An 18,230-nucleotide genomic window follows, 5' to 3' on the forward strand; every position below is an offset into this window, starting at 1 on the left:
ATGTATCTGGGATTTGTATGTGCCCAACTCAAAGCAGGTACAGAAAAAAATAGTTGCTGAATTAATGAGTAAGGGACCCAAGTATGAAGGCTGGGATCTCTACTGTGTTGAAATGTCACCACTTATGGTCAAAAAATATGTTCTTACTTTAGATAACTCAGTATCATTAGGCATCATAGGAGGGCTCAATTTTCGGTCAACCACTTTTAGCTGTTTCCACACTTGATATTAAGACAACTGATATTTTAGAGGGGACATTTAAGACGCAGCTTAACTGGTTCCTTTCAAAGATCAGCACCATGAAGCGACAAATGGCTTAGCTGCCCATACAAATGGCATAAGCAAGTATTTTGATGCAGAGTTAAGACCAGGGAAACTCATGGGGTTCAATATATTTTACATGAAATCGCGTTTTGAAAAATGCTACTGTGTCATTTATACAAAGATACATGTTTAGTTTCTCCCAGAGTAGAGTGTCAGATTATTTAGTTTTTGTTCTCCAAACTTGTTAGAGTTCTTTCATGATTCAGTTTCATTGAAAACTACATGATATATTTTCCCCAACTTTGTCCTGTCTGCTAAAATATAAAGAGATTACATTTAGTTCAAAATTATAAAAACTATGCCAGGAAAGGTATTTCTCCCTTCCTTTAAAATAGTTGCTGATATTACTTATATTTTTATATGAATACTCCTGTTTTACACATTTAAAAATAATAAGCCATCTCAATTATTTTTTAGAAAAATGATTATAAAATGCAAAATAATTAAGTTAAATATACTTGCTTCCCTCTAGCAATTGAGGTGTAGATAAAACACAACAGTTTGCATTTATATAATTCTGTGGTTTTCCCAGCTCTTTAAGTGTTTCATTCATTTGATCCATGTATAATAGTACTGGAAAATAGAAAGGAAAGGAAGTAATTTCCATTTCATAATGAAGCATAGAATTTGGAAGTTAAGGATGCAGACTTTAGAATCAGACAGACTTTGGTTCAACTTTATTTAACTCTTCTGAGCTTTTTGTTTGTTTGTTATAATGACGCTTAAGTACCTACCTCAGAATTGTAATGTTAAGTGAGCATGTACTCATCATCATTATTGCTACTTGTAGTCCTAAATGAAGAAAGCAAACTATGACAACATGGCAGGAAAGAACTGGGACCAGCTCTTTTGACTTCCACTTCGTTGTCCTATATTGTCTCTGAAAAAAGATTCATTCTGGTATTAGTTCATTGTTTCTGGCATTCTGTAGATGAGTCATTCTTCAGTTGTAAACCGTAATGCATTCACGTTAGCTGCGTTGTAAACCACTCTGAGTGTGGCTGGAGCATACTGCAGGAATCGGTATCAGCTGGACCCGCCAACACCAACACCTAAACTGCATATCCATTGGCTTCCCCCCATCAGTGGGTCCTGCTTGTGTTTAAAGGTCTTGTGGCATCATCTCATGATGGATTTTGGATGGATCTTGAATTGTAGTGGAAAATTACAACCACCGCCCGTTGCCCTGCTTAGAAATATCATTAAATATTACTGGCACTAACTGGAGAGAAATGATTTGGTAGGTTATGATTGTGAGTCAGGTGATGAAATACTTAAAGAAAATTGCCATTTTTAAGGATCAGATGGATTCAATAGTGCAGTCTTTTCCTTCCCACTAACTTAGACAGATATAGCATTATAAAATGCAATTATGTTCCACACTCTCACATTAAATATTAAAATTTAATATTAAAATAATTGGGATATGTAACCTAGATATTAGAGAAATAGAGCTATTTGTAGTCAGTCTCCTGTACACATTCACCATCACATAAAAGGAGGTATATTACACTCTACGTTTTAGTACAAATAATTTTAAAGAAAAAAGTATATTCATGACATACTTGGATTGGAATTTTATATTGCTATATGATAAATCCTGTTGACTTATTACATTGTATATATCATAAATATTTGTTGAATATTCAAGAGAAACACATTTGCCTCTATGTCCAAGAAACTTTTTAGAAATATGTTATTTATAAATGTCTCATCTTTTCCCCAGCAACCGAAACACACACATATTACCATGAAACTAATATAGAGACAAAAGATACATGGCTTTTATGTTGAAACAGTTTCCTTTTTAAGGTGCAAGAAATGTCTCTATACTCGTACATTCAGGTGATTATTAAAACACAGCGAGGAAAAAAATTGGTCTCCCCAGTTGTCGCTTGCTCTTGTAATGCAGTAATGGAATGAAAGACCATGATAATAGTGGAAACCATAGAAGGGGTGATATTCCTAATTCATCTCCTGGCAGATTATTATTTATATATGCTAAAACTTATTTCAAAGAGTCCTTATGTCAGTCCCTTTCTGTTCTGGTTCAACAAATCCACATTCTATTCCAGCTAAGCCACACATTGGCCAGATGAGTTGATTCAAGTTCTCAAACTGAACTATAAATTCTCTCATGGAGCCATTTGTTGGTGCTCAATAAGTGCATGCTTCCTTGTTCGTAAAAGGGAGGTTTCGCAAGGTTTGAATGCAAAGAGTGGTTATTCTCTTCCCTCACCACCCCATCTCTTTTTAAAATAGCATTATAACTCTCTGCCTGCCTGCATTCCTGTAACCAACATTTATGGAGCACTTATCTTTCATTACAGCTGTTAGTCTTAGATTCCAAGAGCACTGCTTCCTCCATTATGCACGTTCATAAGAGAACAGAGTGAACTGGAATGAACTGGAAATTCACAAAAGAGATGCAAATGACAAGTAAACACCCAAGCACCTATTTTTCTTAGTACTTTGCCTGACAAAAACTACTTTCCAGACTAAAAACTTGGAAAGACATTTCACTCCTCACTCAGCTGTGCTGCTAGCATTAAGCACCTAGTTAGTCTTCCAGTCTGGGTGAATCTTCTCACTTGATGTCCCCAAGTGTTCTCCTCCCTTTCCTCTCTGCTGTCACCACCAGATCTTGGCTCTTAACACTTCCTACTTGTCTTCCTCAATCTTAAACCAATCCCTTTAACACCATCGTTACATTCATGGTCCTAAAATTTTAATTATAATTTTAATGAATACATTTATAGTAATTAAAAATTACATACTCCCTGGAACAAAAAAGAATTGCTCAATTGTTCTCTATAGAATATACCATTTGGTTAAGGACTTCAGTCTTGAAAGTGGCACACCTGACCTTTTCCACATTTCTTTCCTCACTACACAATGTCTCTACCTGTCCTGTTGTCCTCACGGTGCTCTTTTAAACTACTTTTCACCTGCATGCCTTTGCTACCACCCACCATCACCTATGTAAACTTTGCCAGTTCCTTAAGGACTATTTCTGTGGAGAGAGCAAGAGGATCTCAGAGAAAGAAGACATAAGAGGTTGTCATAAATCCCATGAGTAACAGGATTTTAGGATGTTACAGCAGGAATTGCACGATGTCTCCCACTTCAAACTTCTACCAGGTTTGAATGATCTATGAATATGCAAGAGCTTTCCACCTGTACCAATATGTAGAAATTACCAGGAGACAGATTTCAACTCAGTTTAAAGAGTATCTTCCTAGCATTAAGCACTGTCCCAAACTGGCATGAGCCATCTGGCCATGTACGAAGTTACTGAATGAGCACATGTCATGGAAGACAGAGGATAACACAGATCCGTATATTAGTTTCATACATACACTTGGATTGTCAATTGTGATGGGCAGGTGAGGATATCTTATATTTATCTTTTATGGACGACAGCATCTAGTGTAGGGCTGAGCGTACCCAAGAAATGTTCATTAATTAGTCCATGTTAATAAAGTACTCTGATAAAAGCAAGGTAGCTCTTAGAGTAGAAAGTCTTTACTAGCAGTAAACTGAATGCAAGAGCATGAAGATAAATGAATAGCTCACTTAAAAACATAATCAAATTTCTACAGGTGACAAAATATTATGAACAATCAGTGAAAAGGCAGGGAATATACCAGGCAAAACGTTTGCGACAAACTTTAATGCCACTAATAAAGGGGGGGAATCTCATAAATTAATATGCAAAATACAAGTTCCTATTCCTAGAGGTAAAAAAACTGCAAAGAACAGAAGAGTTATTTCACAAAGTATATACCATCAATAAGCTCCTGAAATGATTTCCAATATTCCTAGCAATAAAAGAAGTAAAAATTGAAAGTAAACAGCCCTTTTTCTACTTAGAATACTTGAAATATTTTTTAACATCAAAGTCTATCACTTTTTATGGGAGGGTAAATTGATACAGCCTTTTGGGGAACAATTTTGTATCACAAGCCTTAATAGTGTTCATTTGCTTTGACCCAGCAATTCTAATTCTAGAAATTTCTGCTAAAGACAGAGTCACAGGGGAGTGACTATAGCTCAAGTGGTTGAGAGCTTGCTTCCCGTGTATGAGGTCCCGGGTTCAATCCCCAGTACTTCCTAAAAAACAGAGACAGGGAAGCGGACTTGGCCCAGTGGATAGGGCCTCCATCTACCACATGGGAGGTCCGCGGTTCAAACCCCGGGCCTCCTCAACCCGCGTGGAGCTGGTCCACACGCAGTGCTGATGTGTGCAAGGAGTGCCGTGTGATGCAGGGGTGTCCCCCGCGTTGGGGAGCCCCACGCACAAGGAGTGCGCCCCCTAAGGAGAGCCACCCAGCGTGAAAGAAAGTGCAGCTTGCCCAGGAATGGTGCCGCACACATGTAGAGCTGACACACAAGATGACGCAACAAAAAGAAACACAGATTCCTGTGCTGCTGACAACAACAGAAGCAGACAAAGAAGAACACACACACAGCAAATGGACAGAGAGAGCAGACAACGGGGAGGTTGGGGGGGAGGAAGGGGAGAGAAATAAATTTAAAAAATAAAATTAAAAACAGAGACACAAACAAATGGAAAAACCAGCTCAGGGGAGCCAGTGTAGCTCAGGGGTTGAGTGCTGGCTTCTCACATAAGAAGTACCGGTTCAATTCCCAGCCCTAGTACCTCAAAAAAGAAAAAAGAAAAAAAAAAGACATAGCCACAGCCAGTCACAATTTGCTAAAAGGACATTCTCATAGCATGAAAAGTTGAAAACAACCTAGATGTTCAACAATGGGAGATGATTTCAGTAAAAAAAAGTATTCATATAATGAAATACTATGCAGCCATTAAGGTGATGGTGTAGATGAATATTTAATGGAATGGAAACTTGTACATTATATACTTCGAGAGGATAAAGCAAAGTAGAAAACACTATGACTGTACTATCATGTTTGTATGAAAATATGTATAAAATGTATATCCTGTGTAGAGGATAGAGAAAACTAATGTACCCAGTGCTAACAGTGGTTGCCTCTAAGCGGTAAGACTATAGGTGATTTTTATTTGTGTTTCTGTGTATACATGTATGGATATCTTGAAATGAAAAAAATGTTTTAAAAATAAGGACTGCTGCCGAGTGCGAAAGAAAGTGCAGCCTGCCCAGGAATGGCGCTGCGCACACGAAGAGCTGACACACAAGACGACGCAACAAAAAGAGACACAGATTCCCGTGCCGCTGACAACAACAGAAGCGGACAAAGAAGAGCATGCAGCAAATAGACACAGAGAACAGACAACTGGGGCGGGAGGGGGAAGGGAGAGAAATAAATAAATAAAATAAATCTTAAAAAAAAAAAAAAGGATTTGATTAGTAGCCACAAAGGTCTCACAAGCCTCAAGCCTACCCTTCACTCTGAACAGGACCTGATTCAGCCCAGTGGCCTCTTGATTTCCTCTATGAATCTTCCTGCTGTAGAAATGCTAGAGCCAGCATCTTCCTCACACTTCCTTCGTGGTTACTCTAGGATCAATAAGTGTCTAAATTATAGTCGCTTGTTTATATTCAAATTAAGCAAATTCCCATCGATCCTGTCATTCAAGTACAGTTTGGAAAACTGTACTTCAGTTAATGATGCTTGAATGCATGCTCCTTTTACTTTCCCGTCTCCTTAGCCTTATCAACTCTTTGACGACAGGAACGATTTCATCTTAATAATCATCGTGTTGCAGCCCTTATGCTGACTGTAGTTTCTTTAAGAATGTAGGCCCCTTTTAAAGCTTTCAAATGCACTCTTCACAACCTGCCTGACACTGCTCTGTGGATCCTCTAGTGGTTGTCTCCCTTAGGACGACTTTTTCCACAGAGGGAGGAAACCCAGGGAATCATGGGCTCAGGAAACTCCTGTCAAGCAGTCAGTCGTTCTACTTTTGTAGAATGTATCCACCTGCCTTCAGAGAAAATTTTCATGTTTCCAGGGAGTAAAACAAATTCCTCTTTCTTTTCAGATTCACCAGATTTCTTTTCAGAATACCACCAGAAAAAATAGAAATCTGGACTCTCGGGAGAAGGTTTCGGGGGAAATACAGCTCAGGGGATAAGCTAGCAGTGAGGCTCAGGGGAGCCCATTCTAGTTCTACCTGTGTTTTGGCTCCTGAAGTAGAGTTAGGAAGCGACAGCCTCAGCATCCACACTGTGAGGTGAGTCAAATCACCGTGACGTTCCTTACAGCGAGGAGCAGTACTGTGCAGGGATGGCGAGATATATATATAGTGAGAGGTATTAGAAACCATGGCTCTAGGTAAATAAACATACAAAGGCATCCAAAGGCCTTAGCAATATTAAAACACCTTACTTTTTTTTCATAAAAGCTGGTATTTTCTTTTTTCTTTTTTAAAGATTTATTTATTTCTGCTCCCCCCCCCCAACCCCGGTTGTCTGTTCTCTGTGTCTCTTTGCTGCGTCTTCTTTGTCCACTTCTATTATTGTCAGCGGCACGGGAATCTGTGTTTCTTTTTGTTGTGTCATCTTGTTGTATCAGCTCTGCATGCTGCACTTTCTTTCACGCTGGGCGGCTTTCCTTACGGGGCACACACCTTGCGCGTGGGGCTCCCCTACGCAGGGGACACCCCTGCATGGCAGGGCACTCCTTGCACGCATCAGCACTGCGCATGGGCCAGCTCCACACGGGTCAAGGAGGCCCCGGGCTTGAACCGCCAGCCTCCCATGTGGTAGACGGACGCCCTAACCACTGGGCCAAGTCTGCCACCAAAACACCTTACTTTTTAGGATGAGTTTAACTTTATAACCCACTCCCCCCCAAAAAATCTGTACAGCCTCATTCAGCAAATGTATATTAAGCAAGCACTTTTGCTGGGAATTGTGCCAAGGACTGGGAATACCTAGGGAAATAAGATACGGAGCTCAGAATCCAATGAAAGAGATAATTCCATCTATAAACTTCTCACAATTAAAAGTTTATTCCACAAACTAGATTTGACCTTAGGACACTAAAAGAAATGAATAATCCAAAATAAACAGAGCATGCCTCTTCAGCTTGCTCTACTCGAAGAGAAATTTGATCTCCACCAATCAGTGGCCTAGAGGAAAAGCCGCCATCATGTCTCAGTTGGAACGTTTGAGGCTCAGGCTGCCTTGGCATAGACATTTTGCTTTCCCAGGAGTGGGGAATGCGAGTTGTCCTCTGAGAAGGAATGTCTTTAATGAGCAGTCTACCCAGGTCCTCTTCTGGCCAGATTTCACAGTCAGGCTAACTGACTCACTCAAACTCGCTGGATCATTCGTTACTTCCCCCAGCCTTTCACCCACAAAGGCAAAACCATATTCAGTCCCTCCTTGATTGATCTGTTGATATCAAATCTTTTTTTAGCTTATTATTATTGAAACAGTCATTGCAATTACTATTAGTCTATTGATGTACAATTATTGTCAGCATTCTTGCTATTAAAATTAATAATCATCATAGTAATAATAATAGCAAATGTATGCCACCTCCCAGGTGCACTGTCAGTTTAGTGAAGAAAACATACTCAAAAACCCCTGGAAAGCACATTTGATTAACTCGCAGATATTTTCAAAATCAAGTAAAAGAAAAATCTCTTGCCATTGTTTACACTGAACTCTCACAGCATAAGATACCAGCTTTTCTGATGATTCTTATAAAATAACCTCCACCCACATTTCAAAGGTGATAGAATGGCCCCTTTTGCTAGTCATTCTTTCATTCACACCATCATTTGTTCAACAAAATTTACTAACTGCCTACTTTGCGTAAGGTATTGTGTAACCATTCTGGCAATCACATATTGACAAGTGGATGCTTCTAACATCAGTTTGCTCTAATGCAACGCAATGAAGAAATTTGTCAAGGATTAGTTTACATGGTTCACAAAAACAGTCAGGTGCTCAAGAGCCTCTATGATAAGAACGCACTACTTGTATACACACCTGAACTCACTTGAACTTCAAGAGCAGTTCCCCCATGCAGCTTGCAAGCACATGGTCCTGTGTATTAGCTACTAAAACTTAGCACAGAACCAATTAGCATGTGGAACAGCCCATCCTCTGGGATCTCTTTTACTTGTAAAATGTTACTATAAAATGGAGGACATGGGAAAACAATGGTGCAGATACTCTAGGACTTGGGGAACAAAGGTAGTTACCAGAATGCTAAGCCTTCCCAGGAGGAAGTTCAAATATGAGTAATGCAAATCATAGAAAAAGAACACGCACACACACACACCCCACATGCATGCACATTATTTTTAGAAGTAGCTTTTAAACTAAAATTTAGTCAAAAGGATTTGAATACAAGAAATAAAAGGGAATTTAAAAAAATTATTAATGGGGGTTCAGGCTTAGTAAAAAGAATTAGATGAGAATTTAATTGGTTTCATTAATTCTTTTTCTGCTGCTTACTCATTTCCAGTCAGCAGCATTTGTGGCAAATGTATCTGGTGCAATAATAGGTTGCAGAAACCTAACGTCAGAGTAGACCTTTGGACAAGGTCTTTGATTTTATATGGAAGATTGGCAGTTGCTGTACATAAGGTTTTTTTGATGGACAATATGTCTTTAGGGAAAATGCTTTTATTCAAATTATGCTATTTCAAACCATATTTTAAATTGTTAGTGGTCATGATAGCAACGCCTGGATATTCTTTTTAATTTGCTGGGCTGGTTGTCCTCACATAGACTTGCCTTTCAGACTTTATTTGTACCCTGAATGCCTGATTACACAGAGGCTCAGTACAGCAAGCGTGAGACTGTCCCCTGCAGGGAGCATGTGAAGCCCTGCCCTAGATCTGAAGAGGCTTGGGAATTACCTCTTGAGAAGGCTGAGAAAGAGAATGAGTCCCACTGGCCCAAGAGTGTAAAATCCAGGCCTATGGTTCTCAAACTCTCCTGTGCTTCAGGATGTCCTGGAGAGTTTGTGAAAGCACAGAGACTGGGCCCCATCACCAGAGCCTCTGTTTTAGCAGGTGTGATGGTTTGAAGCTGTCTGGACCCCAGAAAAGTATGTTCTTAAATCGATCCATTCCTGTGGGTGTGGACCCATTGTAAGTAGGATTTTTTGGCAAATAGGAGCTTAAGATGTGACACGCCCCCTCATTCAGGGTGGGTCTTAATCCTCTTCCTGGGGGCCTTTATAAATGGAGGACCAAAAAGCCACAGACACGGAAAGAGGCCTTGAAGGCAGAAGGAGCGGTCCTGGGCCGGAGGCTGCAGCAGTGGAGCCCAGAGGCACAGCAAGAGGCCCCCTCGAGGCCAGGCCCACGGCACAGCTCCAAGCTGAAGCGAGGAGGCCTGGAGGAGAGGGGGAGACGAGTGGGCCACCACTGTGCCCCACCACATGCTCGATCGACCACAGTTGAGCTCCTAGAGAAAGCATCTTCAGATGTCCCAGCATGTGCCCATTGCCCACAGCTGCAAATCAGTGAGCCAGCATCTCTTGATGATGCCTTGGTTTGAACACTTTCAAGGCCTCAGAACTGTAAGCTATTAACCTAATAAATTCCCATTATAAAAGCTAACCCATTTCCGGTATTTGGCTTGGCAGTCTTTAGAAATTAAAATGGCAGGCCTGGGGCAGGACCCAAGGATTTGCATTTCTAGCAGGTTCCCAGATGATGCTTGATGCTGGTCTCAGGACCACACTTTAAGAACCACTCTGTAGGCCATTCTTTCCTGGAGGAGCCATGGCACCCCTGGAGGATAAATAGAAGCCTTGAGAACACAGACCCAACAGGGAATGGGATTTACCACTCTGGATTCCATTACTTTCTTTTCTTGATTGTGTCTTCGTCTTCCGTAGACACTGTGATAATATGGATCCCATGTGCCCTCTGATTGAGAGATGCCTTCACCATCAGGGATCCAGGAGATGCTGGGTACAGTCTAGTAGGAAAGAAACAAAATTTGGGTATTTTAAGCCAGCACTACCCTAGGCTTTAGACAGTAAGAGTTTTTTTCTGCCTTTTTCTGAATACCAAGTAACAACACGTTAGAACCCAGGAGAATGGATAGGAGGAAGTTGCTCAGACCTGCCGTTGCTCCGGGTGTCATGGTAATGGGTTACGAGTGATCTTTGGAGATCATGCTGAGGACCCAGGTGGGCATTTGGACTGAAGTTTTGGTGACTGATTAAGAATGTGAATCTACCAGGGAGAGTCCCTTGTGCAGATACCTCTGACTGAAACGAGTGGCTGCTGCAGGAGGCCTTGGCCTGGGATCTCATCTCAGGTCCTCAGGTGATGTCACCAACAAGTACCTATTAATAATGAAGACCCCATAGAAGGGGCCATGTCACAAAGTTGACCTCCAGGCTTATAGTTGTCATAAAACTGCATATTTCTCATACTACTTGATTTTGGACATAGTACATTCATATTCCCTTTTATTGTGATTGAAAAAATAAATGCCTTTCATTTTTTTCTTCTCATGGTTTTATGTCCATCTATAAACCATGCTAGATGAAGATAAAGTGTTTTTTTTTTTTCTGAATTTGTTAAGGAAAACGACTTTGAATTTTCCTAATGTGACTTGTGAATGATTTAAATATTACTGTGCCATGTGTTACAGCAAGCACTTTAATGTATTCTTAATACTGCACACAGCTCCAACATAAGAGAATTCTATAGTCCATCATTCTCTCATTAACACTGTCAATGTTTTTAGCAAAGGACCAATAAAATAATGACAATCACTTGTCATTTTTCATATTTTCTTTCAAGTACACTGAACAAAGGTATTTAAATCCTTCATGTAGTTTTCAAAATGACAGTGCAATTTCAGAAGATTTACCTTTTTCATTATTACCTTTTTTGTAGAGCATGCTCACTAGAATTAGTAACCAAGTGATATTTCCTTTGCCCTGAATGCACTTTTAACATATTGTCCATTGATCCATGTATGCAATTAGAAACTTCTAGCTACTAGATTGTTTAACCTACATTGGAGGAGAGGAAGTAAATGACATTCAGGTGCCCTGAGAGTGTGTTCTGCATATGCCAGGAAAAAAACACAAATGACCCATCCTTTCCCATTTCATATTGATAGATCTCAGCATTGACTCTTCACCCAGGAGAAATCCTAGAGCTGACAGTTATCCATCCTGGCCTTGGGATGGCAGGTTAATTCCAACATCCCACCACACACACACACACACACACACACACACACCATACACACCCACATGTACCAACCACAACACAAACACCATACACAACACACACACACATACTTACTCACTTTGAATAAGTCACCAGCTAGGCATTGAGTGCTTTCTGTGTGTCAAGCACTTGTAGGTGCTTGGGGCACATCAGTGAAAAATTCCAGTGCCCTGGCCCATTGAGCTTATATTCTATTGGGGGCCCAAAAGGGGAAGGAGAGCAGAAAAGAGGCAAAATAACTAAAGAAATCAGGTATTATGGATATGTTAGAAGGTAATGAATACTATGGAAGGAGAGGAGCCAGCACCATACCCTACACTCTAGGGTAGTTAGGGCAGACTTCATTAAAATTTGAGCCAAGATGTGAAGGAGTTAAGTGACGGTGCAATTTAGCAGGCACTTATCTGAGAAAGAGAGTGCCGGACAGAATCAAAGATCCGAAAAGGAACATCAGCCGTATTCTCAGCCCAGCCAGGCTAGTGAGGCCGGACAGAGGAACAACCTGTGTGAAATAGGAAACAATAAGAGGAAAGGCTACAGATCACGTGGTAACTGTGAGGGATTTTGACTTTGACTCAGAGTGAAATAGAGAGCCAAGGAGTGGCACCATCTCACTTAGGTTTTAAAAGGATACATGTTAACCTAGGCAAGGGGCAAGGGAGGCTTCAGGCAGGGTAGTAGCAGTGGAGGCTGGGAAAAGTGGTCATTTTCTGGCTAAATTTTGTAGATTGACCCAGCAGGGGAGGAGAGAGAAGAGTCAAGGGTAATTCCAAGGATTCAGATCTAAGCAAAGGGAGGGGTTGAAGCCACCATCTTGTAGGTGCAGGAGGTGTGGAAAAATCAGGAACTCAGTTTTAGATATGTTGAGTCTGAAATGTTTATTAGGTATCCAAATGGTGATATCAAGTAGGAAGTTAGATAGAGGAGTCTGAATACTGGAGAGTGGTTGACCTGGAGATAAAATTTGGACTGCAATGAACCAGTTTCAGCCATAGGTTCTTCCTCTCATTCTCCCCACTCCATGACAATTTGCAAGTTCTCAGGGGCCAAGAAATATGCCACAATGGTCCCTATTTCTTGTCACGTTGAAGTTTAGACTGAGTTTGATGGCAAGTGTTTTTTCTCCTGTTAGCTTTAGAATTAATTTTAGATCATGGCACTGTATTGATTTTGAAGCCTGACCTATGTGTTTTCTAGTCCCACAAGCTGTCTAAACATTTCTTTATGCTCCTTACTGGCCATAGGTGTTTGATGGAAACAATGTCAAGTGTCTAAAAGGGAAGTGGGAGATTTTTTTAAAAGCCACCAAATGTAGAGCTTTACTAGGCTGGCCCTGAGAATGAATGAAACTGCCCTTCTTGTGATCCCTTCCCTGGAAGCACTGAGTGGTCGTCTGTGTTTAGGGCCAGAACCCAGGGTGCTGGCATCAATGGTATAGAAAAGTCAAAATGAGCGTTGTGGCTACCAGCCTCGTGAGCTAACTAGCCAAGAGTTAGGACAGCGTTAGGACAGCAAGTGCCAAACACCCAACTGCAGATGTTTACAACTTGACGCATTCCCTTCAGTGACTGTCCTCAACAAGGTGATTTCTAAACTACAGCCACTGGCCCAGTTCTTTCAATTGACATTTCATGCATCAAATTCTACCCTAACAAAAGACTTTGGAGTAATGAGACCTGCCCTTAATTTATATTTTTATTTAGAGGACAGTGATTTATGTTTCTTAATGATTTATAAAAATGAAAACAAATGGAAATCTATGTACTGTCTTTAAATTATTAAATATTAAAATATTTGTATTTCTTTGGGGTTTTTTTCCATTATCATTTTTAGAATTAATTTTAAAGCACAGCTCTGTAGACAGTTTTCTTGTGCTTGAAAATATATAAACATTTCTCCATATTTATTTTTGTCCATAGTGTTCCAGATCAATAAATTAAATTTTTTATGTTATTTGGTTTGATATATGTTTTATATCAATAAATATTTTAAGTAGAACTAGAGACCAATCTAGAGGCCCAACTATATCTATTAGATTTCTCAATTTAATAAATATGTATCAAACTTATTCTCTATGCAAGGCATTGGATGATAATCAAGCTGCACTAAAGAAGATCACAAGTTAGTTGGCATCTAGATCTGGACAAAAAAAAATCTAGTGCAAGGTGGAAAAATTTCCAAAAATTTGCTTCCAAAACAAAATTCTAAGATGAAAAATTCATGTATTATTTCAAGGAGTAATTTCATTCTTAAAACATGAATCTGTAGCCAGGTAAACTTACTTTTATTTTTTATTTGTTTCCTATTTATCTCGTCTACCTAATACCCATATCTTTCTTTTTTTTACTGTTAAGGTTGTATAAAAAGGTATAAGTATAAAGAAATAAAGTGGAAAAGGGATGGCCCATTTCATTATTGCTTAGGTGGGAAAATTTAATTTTCTAGGGTTCAAGTTGGGGAGAATGAAGGAGAAAGCACAAAGAAATATTCAGTTTTGTTAGCAGCAGTTAAAACTCACCTGCAACCAAATTGTGCGTTTTGAACATGCTACAGAATCTGAAGAGCACCTGATGCCTGAAAGAGGAAGCCAGAGCTGTAAGAAAGCCGCCTGGGAACCAGCAGGTCCTTCCTCTTCGGGTGGATTCTACAGCGCCCTCGGCATTGCTCTGGCCCAGGGTAGAAAAAATGGGTCCAACGCTAGATTTTAAGGGCAAAAGCTGAGTTTGCAAGCCTTGCCACTTGGTACTGTTTGACCTCAAGCAAGTCACGCCACTCCTCTCGGCTTGTTTTCTCATGTTTCAAATGAGGAAAATGATTCTGACTTCACGGTGATACTGCGAGGAATTAATGTGAGGAGTGGGGAAGCGCCGAGTTCAGTGTTTGGCACACGGGAGTTGCCAAGTCAGAACTCATTTGTTTCCTCATTGTTTCTCATAGTATTGTTTGGTTTCCTTAAACCATGGTTTCCACATTAATATCTGTCATGAATCTGTTTCACAGTTTCTATGGAAAACCTCTCACGTGGGTTGCTCCTTATCCTCGCCATGGCAGCTATCATTAGCTTTCTTTGAAAATATTTTATGATGGCAGAGCTGAATACTGAAATAATTAAAAGACGGTTTTTTTTTCTTTTTAAAAAAAAAAATTCTGGAATAGCTTTTGACCAACAGCACCTACTTCTTTTAATAGTTTTCATCTTAGATTAAGAAAGAGGACCTCATTAGGTTCTGAGCTTTTCTTAGGTAATTTAGCCTGAAACTTGAAAGCATATATACCTAGTTTCCCTTGCCTTTTCCACTATTCTTATGTTTTCAAACCTTTTTCCTTTATTGTTCCACTTTCCTCACTTAGCAGTGGCAAGCTCAAATGCTACAGGCTCTGGCAGGAACCCCACATGATGGCCAAGCAGATGGGTCCCCAGTGCTCTGGAGACCACACACACCTCCTGCAAGGGCATCTGTCCTCAGCCCTGCTGATCACTGCGCTGCCGGCTGTGGGCCCAGTGCTGCCTGATCTCCCGAGCTGTAAAAAGAAGCCCAACTTGGTTTTCTGTTGGAAATATTTCCATTTTCAAATCATGGTCATTCATTTAAAAAAAAACAAAAAAACAAAAACCTTTGTGGGCCAAACAAAATACATCTGCAGATAAAATTGGCTTATAATCTACAAGTCTTCTACCTTCCTTTTAGGAACAAAAGATTCAAAATGAAAAGAGGAACCATGTCTAAAAACATTTAGAATCTAGATGTTAGAAAGACCAGACACCCTTCAGGGGATGTGATGTATTTCTCTGTGGCTTTTGTCAAAAAGAAGCACGCCTGCCCCACGGCAGGTTCATTCTCCTGAGTCCGTGTCCCTGGTTGTGACGATGCAGAGGCTCAGGCCCCTCTTGCCTTACCCATGTGTTCCTCAGCACCCAGCAGTGCCTCTCCTCACAGGAGAAAAGTCATAACCAGGGATGGAAGTTTGTTTTCATGCCATGAGATTATAGAATGAATCCTATTTCCTAAAGAAATGTAACACTCTTACTGCCTGCTGCCACGTCCAGGTTAGCGGTAGCTCTGTGGGGGTGAACTGCTGGGCTGGTGGACCCGGAGTCTGAAAATGCTGCGTCTGAGGTTTGCCCTCTTCACCCCTCTCCCAATTAACGGGAGCAGTAGGGAAGAAAAGCTGTGAGTCTCTCTGCTACCTTCTAACAAATCTCCGAGGTGAAACCCTCTGGTTTTGGTTGCCCGTGAGAAGTCTTGTGTTGTGGTTCCTCCAGGCTTCAGAAGCCAGTGGGGACCATCAGGGACCTCCTTGCCCCTAAGTGGCTCCTGAGTCACCTGCTAAAGCAGGACGACCGGCCTCATGAAATGGGTCGGGAGACCTTGTGGTGTGTCTCTGGGTGCTCAGTAAGAGCCCCCCTTGCTCTTTCATTCTAGCACCTGTTCACTCCTCACTGCCTGTGACGTGTCATCCCAGCAAGGTGTACGTACGTGCCTGGAGAGCTGACAGCTGCGCAGGCCACCTGGGCACCCAGGGCGTGGGCCCTGATCTCCCTGGAGGAAGTCTGCCTCTATCTCCTGCTCCTAGAGGTTTACTCCCAAGGCTCTGGGTGGAGGGAGGAGCACCTGAGGGGAGAACTGAGCCCCAAGCCCCCCCATCCGCCTTCTTCAAGACGCCTGCATCTCCCTCCCTGCAGCCTTGTCTCTCTTCTAGCTCTTCCCTTTCTTTTAGAAACACAGCCCCCAGGACTGTCCCAACCGTGGGTTCTGCAGCCACCAACCTTGAAACCCTGCCATGGACAGACGAGCAGTGGCCTGGGATCCTGCTGGGAATGGGGTGGTGACAAGAGAACACCAAAACGAGAATCTGGAATTCTTTCTCCTGTGATTTCCCAGGGGTTGCCTAAAAGTACACTGAAGAGAGCCACTTCTGTCTCTCGAAGTACAGCGGCTTTTCCTGTGGGAGTCTCGGAAGCTCTGGACTTAAGGGCCTTCGGTGCTGGGACACCCGTGTGCCAGGGCAGGAGGGGGAGCCGTCATTTCTTAGCGAGCTCGCTGGAGGGGAGGTCAGACAGATTTCAGTATGTGTCCTTGGGCCTGTCATTTAACTTCCCACGAGCTGAATTTCTTGACGTGTGTGACGAGGCTGATAATGGTGACCCCTTCGAGTGGCCCAGCTCTGCACAGGCTATACCCTCTCTAGGCCACAGCCTGAAGGACAGTGGCCGTGCCTTAAGGGAACATTCCCTTTCAGTATCCCTTTCAGATACTGTTCTCTGTTGGCCCCGCAGGGGACACTGAGGTGAGTAGAACTGTGTCCTGTGCGCCAGGGGCTTGGCGTACCAGAAAATACAGGTCAGCACACAGGGGTCACCACTGTAAATACTTTGATTCTTGGTCATCTCTGCAGGGCTTATTGTTGCCGAATGTGGAGCAGGAAGGGGGAAGTGAAGCTCATTTTAAATCCACATGTTTACCTCTTCATAAAGCAGAAAGCACTCGTTCTTGAATAGACACTCGGCGAGAGTCCTGCCGTGGTACTTGGGAACTCAAGGATAGCTTCAGGAAGTTTGCTCACCCGGATAAAATAGTTCTTGCTTACCCGAAAGCAACTACCTGAATGTCCTCTGGCTGGTAATGGCATTGACCTGTCTCCAAAGCCAAGTATCCGGACCTGCCTAGCTAAACCAAATCAATCTCGGTTCCCAGAAGACAGAGCCACTGGGCCAATGTTACTGAATTTCTCCAAGACCTCTAAGGAACTCAAGGAAGGAGGAGCCCATAGAAAGGCATATGAGGGACAAGAGCACGTCTGCATCAGTGCCCCCCGAAGCTGCGAGTGGGATGTGGGGGAGCACGGATATAAATGTTTAGTGTCACTTTTCTTTCACTACCCAGAATAAATGTTTGCCCAGGAGGAAAAATAGGTGGCAGCAGGAGCTACGCATGCCTGAAGATGAAGGATAACTGCTTTGTGTCTAATACATTAGAGAAATTGTTCAACAGTAGTTTGTCCTTGTAAAAATATTACCCTTGTAGTGCTGTCAGCGCGTGATTTCTGCCACAGAGGTGTCATACCAGTAAATTTAAATCTGCCTGGGGGCTGGTCTGACTTCTATAACTGTGTGCCCAGATTGTCACATTGTAGGTTGGGAATTCAGAAAGTTTTCACAGTATATGAAAAGTTTCCTATTTTCTTTTTTCATTCCTTGTTTTATTTTGTTCATTTAAAAATGTATTCTAATTGGGCATTTCCTGAATTGTCAATATTCATGGATATATTCTTTCACAAAAGAAACATTTAGCATCTAACTTGTACCAGGTTTGGGGTCACATCTAGGGAGATAGATGAATAAAACCTATTTCCTATCCTCAAGGAATTTACAGACTGGCATGAGTTACATGCCCAGTGACTGATAGTTAATAATTATGTGGGGGAGAATGTTGTGAGAGAACTATGCCCATAGTATTTTGGAGGAAAAGTAAAGAGTATTTTGACTTAGACTGAAACTGGGGCAATCAGGGAGGCCTCTCTGGAGTAGGTGGTAGGTGAGCTGAGGCTTCAAGAATAAGCAGGAATAGGCCAGGGAAAAAGGGGAGAAGGTAGTGAATGGTGGAGCTGAGGTACTCCCAGCTGATAGGACTGCATGAACCAGACAGTGAAGCAAAAAACGCAGTGGTGTGTGTAGGGATTTGGAGTTAGCCTGATGCCACCAAAGCATAAGATAAGAGGGGAGGGGTGAAAAAAA

The 18,230-nt window shown here is 41.7% G+C and overlaps 1 protein-coding gene and 1 long non-coding RNA gene across 8 annotated transcripts in view; one reads left to right on the top strand and one right to left on the bottom strand.

Annotated features, from left to right (window-relative positions):
• The window catches only part of LOC131276011 (uncharacterized), a 41,705-nt gene extending 27,344 nt beyond the window's left edge, over positions 1-14,361 (bottom strand). The window contains exons 1-2 of one of the 2 annotated variants that reach the window (XR_009183487.2): positions 14,013-14,361; positions 10,104-10,220 (exon numbers count right to left, since the gene is read on the bottom strand). This is a non-coding gene — a long non-coding RNA (uncharacterized lncRNA). Of the gene's footprint in view, positions 1-10,085; positions 10,221-14,012 lie in introns of both variants that reach the window. The other variant, XR_009183488.2, reaches the window with a different exon arrangement.
• Positions 1-18,230, top strand: part of DLGAP2 (DLG associated protein 2) — a 1,108,217-nt gene that overhangs the window by 699,032 nt on the left and 390,955 nt on the right. The window lies entirely within an intron of this gene.

Source organism: Dasypus novemcinctus, chromosome 25 (genome assembly GCF_030445035.2).
Source record: "Dasypus novemcinctus isolate mDasNov1 chromosome 25, mDasNov1.1.hap2, whole genome shotgun sequence".
NCBI classification, from domain to species: Eukaryota; Metazoa; Chordata; class Mammalia; order Cingulata; family Dasypodidae; genus Dasypus; species Dasypus novemcinctus.